The sequence below is a fragment of the Myotis davidii genome, unplaced genomic scaffold, assembly GCF_000327345.1.
Source record: "Myotis davidii unplaced genomic scaffold, ASM32734v1 scaffold185, whole genome shotgun sequence".
NCBI lineage: Eukaryota > Metazoa > Chordata > Mammalia > Chiroptera > Vespertilionidae > Myotis > Myotis davidii.
Window position 1 is genome coordinate 2,999,918 of NW_006297811.1, and position 6,346 is coordinate 3,006,263.

Below are 6,346 nucleotides of genomic sequence, written 5' to 3' on the forward strand. Positions count from 1 at the left end.
TCCTCATTTCAGATGCTTTTAGGTGTGTGTGTGTGTTTGTGTGTGTGTGTGTGTGTGTGTGTGTGTGTGTGTGTGTGTGTTGGTGATGGGGGTATCACATAATTGAGGAGAATATTGGAGAGACTGGCTCAGGTGGGGAAGCAGAATGAAACACCAAATCAAAGGCAAGACATCAATTGCATGCTGTATTGCATAAAACAAAGAGGTGCCGGGTGATATGGCTGTGATTTTAGTTGTGAAAATGAAGAGAAGAGGAAACATTTTAGGAATAATGGGGAAAATTGATTGGTTCATCAAGAAAGGAAAAGAAAGATAATTTTAGGGGTGAGTGTTTTAAATAGTTAGGAAGATAATTATAAAATGAAATATTCAATGAAACTATTAAGATAGGGTCATTTTTACAATACATATTGAATCACATAGGATTTACCAGAAGTTGAACAGTAATCTTTTCTTGAACACACCATACGTTAAACCTATCAAAAGTATTCTGTATATATTTTTGTCTCTGAGGCTCGCAACAAATTAAACCTTAAGCTTTAGTGAAGACAAATCAATTTGCATGTAGAATCTTTAAATAGTCTTAGTGTTTATTTTTTTTAGCTTAGAGTCCTGCCTGAAGAATATTCATTTTCCTTTTTGTTTGATTGAAAGATTGTAACAACCCCCCTCCTCAATTTACAATAAGATCAAAAATGGCCCATCTGGAGATCACCAAATGCATAAAGCTTGACCGTGTGGAGGCCATCTGTTGTGAATGGAGACACACATGGAAACTTAATCCTTGAACTTCTTTTTCAACTTTCTCTTTTGCTTGCTGAATAGAAGGCAATTCAGAGCAGTCACAAACTGTAGGCCAGGACAGGTTGCTGCCTTTTAATGTCACAAACACTTTCATTCTCCCAAATGCAAAACTTCTCTCTGTAAAGATCTAAAGAGTGAAATATTCTTGGCACTGCCTTTCCCCAATATCATGATACAAATTGAAAGTCAGAGTCAGAACTCTCATTAATGGACTGTTGCTTGGGCTATACTTAGAAGAAAGGAAGAGCCTGGGGAATCATATGCAGTTCCTTTTCTTTGAAGGTACCCGTGGTCTCACTAAACAATTCTGAATGTCCTAAACATGTAAGTACTACCTGTTTTTTTGTTTTGCTTTATTTTTCACTTTACTTTACATCCTCACATGTTCTTGTTTTAAGTTGGAGAAAGTCATTCTCTGGACTGAAAATCATTTCAAAATAATGTTATTTATGGAGTAGGACAAATGAGTCACAAAGAATAAGAATCTGGACTTCCCACAGGCATTTTGGATGTGGATAACATTTTACAGACTTCCACTCTTCTTGTCCTATTTAGCTCTTCTGTAGGTACGATTTCACATCTGTAAACACCCAGTCAGCATGCGAACTGGATTGGTTTGATGCCAAGACCCTATGCATAGCTGTGAGCAAGGAGGCCAGAGTTCTTGTCTGTCTGCATCACACTGTCTTGTGGCCCTTCCATCAACTTTAGCATCTGACTTGTTTGCCATTAAGTCAACAGAATTGCTTCTTAAAAAACCATTTTAAAATCCTTGCTTTGCTTTTACAGTCTTCATCCTCCACCCTCCTACCACGTTTGTTTGTGATGCAACTTCTCTTAGCCCAAATGCTAGTTATCTCTCCCTCTGGTGATTATAACTTTCTACCCAATGACATCTTACTCTCAGTTTAAACAGGCTCTAAAAATTCTCAATACTGCAACCAAAGTAATACTTTCTTTCTGGTTGTTTCACTCCTTAGAACTGTAGGTGTGATTTCAGTTTGCATACTGTTCTGAAAAAATGCAGTGGTAAGGGCAATAGCAATTGCTTCTTCACTATTTTTAAAGTAAGTTGTACTCTTGATAACAGCAAAAAATTGAAAACAACATAAAATGTTGAAACAGGGAATTGGGTTCAGGGTTACAATGTATACACATAATTGAATCTGGAACAACCACTAAGAATTATTTCAGGTGATTCCAAAATGGTGGCAGAGTAAGTGGAAGCTACACTGACATGCTCTCAGGACCAAACTGGAATTATAACTAAAATATAGAAAAACCAACCTGAAAAATCAACTGAGGTCTGGCTGGAGAGATCCCTGATAATGAAGGATGGCAAGTGGAGACCGCATAGAGACTGGTAGGAAGTGTGGAGGTGTGAAAGGGCTGGCCAACCCCCCTGAGGGATATCTCAGGCGTGTATGTGTGTGTGTGTGTGTGTGTGTGTGTGTGTGTGTGGTGGGGGGGAAGGTTCTACTGAGAACTCTGGGGTCTAAACCCCAAGTTGGACCCCCCAGCCCAGAGCACCAGAACTGAGAAAGATGCCCACAAAACATCGGGCTGTGAAATGCAGAGGTGTTGCTGTCTACCTGGAAGAGACATTGGGAAGGTTCTTGAGAACTCTGGGGTCTAAACCCCAAGTTGGACCCCCCAGCCCAGAGCACCAGAACTGAGAAAGATGCCCACAAAACATCAGGCTGTGAAATGCAGCAGTGTTGCTGTCTACCTGGAAGAGACATTGGGAAATGCAGGCACCCTCTTAAAGGGCCAACATACAATATTTTGTGTGCAGCCACTCACCTTGGGATCTGGAAGAGGGAGGAAAGGGTGAACTAGAGCTGTGTGAGCAGAATCCAAGGTTGGCAGCTCTGGAGTTAGAGCTCAGAAGGGATTAGAGCCACCCTAGTTTTCTGTGCTAAGTCATTCCCTCATACTGCAGAGGACATCTTTTTCCAGGAGACCTTTATCATCCAGGCAGCTTTTGCCTGGGGGGTGAGGAAGAAGCAATTGCCCCACCTGATTGAAACCTCACCCTACCCTGAAGTTGATAACCTGAAGCTAACCAAGACAGAATAACAATCAGACTGCAGGCTTTGAGACTGTGCCTAATCTAATTCTGGGTTCTGGGCTAGGAAAATCGGGCCATGGTGCGCATATTGGTCCTTTCCAAAGGCATCTAGCCTCAGCAGAGGGAGCCATAAGCTGTGGATTGCCGATGGCTCCAAACAGGGTACTCAGGGCCAGTAACAAACAGCATCTGACATTGCCCTGCACTAGAGATTGGGAGTTGTAGCAGATCTACCTAATACATAGACACAAACCCAGGCTGCCAAAATGGGGATACAAAAAAACAAGCCCAAAATAAAAGAACAAAAGAATTTTCCAGAAGAAGAGCTAAATGAAACAGAGGTAAGAAATTTATCATATATAGAGTTCAGAATAATAATGGCAAGGATGCTCAATAGCATGAGAAAAGATATAGTAACTATAAAAAAAGACCAGTTGGAAATGAATAATGACATAGTACTAATAAAGAAAACACTGGAAGGAATATACAGCAGATTAGGAGATGCTGAGGACTGTATCAATGAATTAGAAGAAAGGGTAGAAAAAAATCACCCAATCAGAGAACCAAAAAGAAAAGTCACAGAAGTTCAGGAGTCACAAAACATCCCAAGCAAGAAGAACCCAAACAGGCTCACATCCAGACACAACATAATTAAAATGCCAACAATTAGCCCATCCAGCATGGCTCAGTGGTTGAGTGTTGATCTATGAACCAGGAGGTCACAGTTTGATCCCTGGTCAAGGTACATGCCTGGGTTGCAGGCTCAATCCCTGGTGGGGGGTGTGCAGGAGGCAACAGATCATTGATTCTCTCTCATCATTGGTGTTTCTATCTTCCTTTCCCTCTCCCTTTCTATCTAAAATCAATAAAAAGGTATTTAAAAAAAATAAAATAGAAGAATAAAATAAAATGCCAAAAGTTAAAGACAAAGAAGGAAACATAGAGGCAGCAAGAGAAAAGCAATATGTTATCTCCCAAAGAGCTCCCAAAAGGCTATCAGCTGATTTGTCATAAAAAAAAAAAACCCTCTATAGGCCAGAAGGGAATGGCATGAAATATTCAAGATAATGAAAAGCAAGGATCTGAAACCAAGATTACTACATCCAGGAAGGTTATTATTCAAAATAGATGGTGAAATAAACAGCTTCCCATTAAAAAAAAAAAAAGGCTAAAGGAATTTATTATCACCAAACCAGCACTGTAAGAAATGCTGAAGGGACTGCTGTAATGAGAAGAAGAAATATAGAAACATAGGCATAAATAATTAAAACGGTAATAAATAAGTACCTCTCAATAATAACCTTAAATGTAAATGGATTAAATGCTCTAAACAAAAGATATAGGGTACTATGTCTCTGGATCTATTTTGTTCATCAGTTTATTTTGTTCATTAGATTCCACATATGAGTGAGATCACATGATACTTACCTTTCTCTGACTGGCTTATTTCGCTTAGCATAATATTCTCAAAGGTCCCTCCATGCTGTATCAAAAGGTAAAAGATCTTTCTTTTTTACTGCTGCATAGTATACCATGGTATAAATGTACCACAGTTTTTTTATTTACTTATCTACTAATGGGCACTGAGCTGTTTCCAAATCTTAGCTATTGTAAATTGTGCTGCAATTAACATAGAGGTGCATGTATTCTTTCTGATTGGTATTTTAGGTTTCTAAGAATATATTCCTAGCAGTGCAATCACTAGGTCAAATGGTAGTTACATATTTAATTTTTTGAGTAAACTCCATATTGTTTTTCATAATGGATGCACTCCACCAGCAGTGTACTAGAGTTCTCTTTTCTCCACTTCTTCGCCAGCACTTGTCATTTGTTGATTTGTGTGGAGTATCTAAAAGGAGCCCTGGAAAACTGTTGTAAAATAAAACCTGAAGCATACGTAGCAATTACCCAGGTGAAGATGCTAGGAAAAAGATTTTTGGAAGAGGAAAGAAGTGTATATGTAGGCCAAAGTCAGGTGGGAGTGTGGAGTCAAGAAAAAGGTTAGGAGGATGTGAACAAAATCAGATAGGTAAGCCAGGGACAATATATGTAACATAGGATCCTGCTCAACTGCATAAAATAAAAATATTGATACATTAAGAATGACCTCCTTCCCAAATCCTTTCCTTCTATCCCCATCCCTCAATCTTGCAACTACAGTTCTTTTTTTGAGAACACTCGTCTTAGCTTTTATTTCCCTATTTGTGAAAGGTACACTTTTTTCTCAACTACTTATGATGTGGGCTCTAACATAACAGCTTTTAAACACCTCACCTAAATCAGTTAAATATTTTAAAAATTCATTTGTTTTAAAGCTGCTTAGCAGAAAAGTTCAAGTTATGTTTAAGTTTTTCCACAGACTTTGGCCTCATTAACTACATGGGCCCTGCACATGTAAACCAATATCACCTTCACTTCCCTTTTGTGTGCTTTCTCCTTCCCAGTTACCACAGCTAATGTGTAAGCTCAACATCAAGTCAGTCCTTTAAGAGTCTGTGGTGAAACCACTTTAAATCTATATTGGTTTTCTGTTTAAATGTTAACCTAGACATGTAAAGTGATGACAGTAATGTGATGGGATCTATTTGGATTACTATTGGGAAAGCAATTGAATTGATTTTTTAAAAACTGATTTACTACCTAGCAACTATTTCTGTGAGAGCTCCAATGACAATGGAACCAACTTGAAAAATGGTGGATTTTTAAACCGTATAACCAAGACCAAAGTCACCCTATAAAACACTAATACTATAATTGCTCCCTTCTCTCTCTATCCATTACTGTCCTACTTAATCTTTAAGACTTGAATCTAAATCCAGTGTCACTAAGTCTTCTCTCAAGACTTCAAATGCTAATACTCTGGTGTCTCCTCTGGTCTCCCAGTGCAATCATTCTTTCAAAAATACTTATTGAGCACATATTTATTAATATGTGTGTTTGTTATAAAGCAGTGAGAAAACAGATCAACATTCTTGCTTTCTTGGAACATGTAGTCAACTGAGGTATGTTATGTGAGGGGAAAGCAGAAGGTACAATGAGAAAGGATAATGGGGGACCATTTGAGAATGAAAAGTCATAGAAGGCCACCTTAGGACAGTGATAGTGAATTTATGTTCTGGTTAATAGGTAGGATAAAGTGCGAGAGGATAAGAGCAGTGGGTTCCATTCATAGGGAACAGTGCAGTCCCTCAGACCCTGAAACTGGTAAGAACTCACAGCATTCCAGAAATGGAGTGAAGCCTAGTACATCTGGAGTGGGGTGAGTGAGGGAGAGATCTGGAAGATGGGTTGAGAGGAAGAGTGGGGCCAGATTACACAGGGACAAGTAGGCCATGTTTAAGGATGTTGAACTTTATCTTGAAAGCAATGAGAGGCCTTTAGTGGACTTCAAGTAGCTTCAAGTGTCTGATGGAGTTCTATTTGGATTTTGTAAAGGATCTCTTTGACTCCTGTGAGGAGAATAGACTCTTT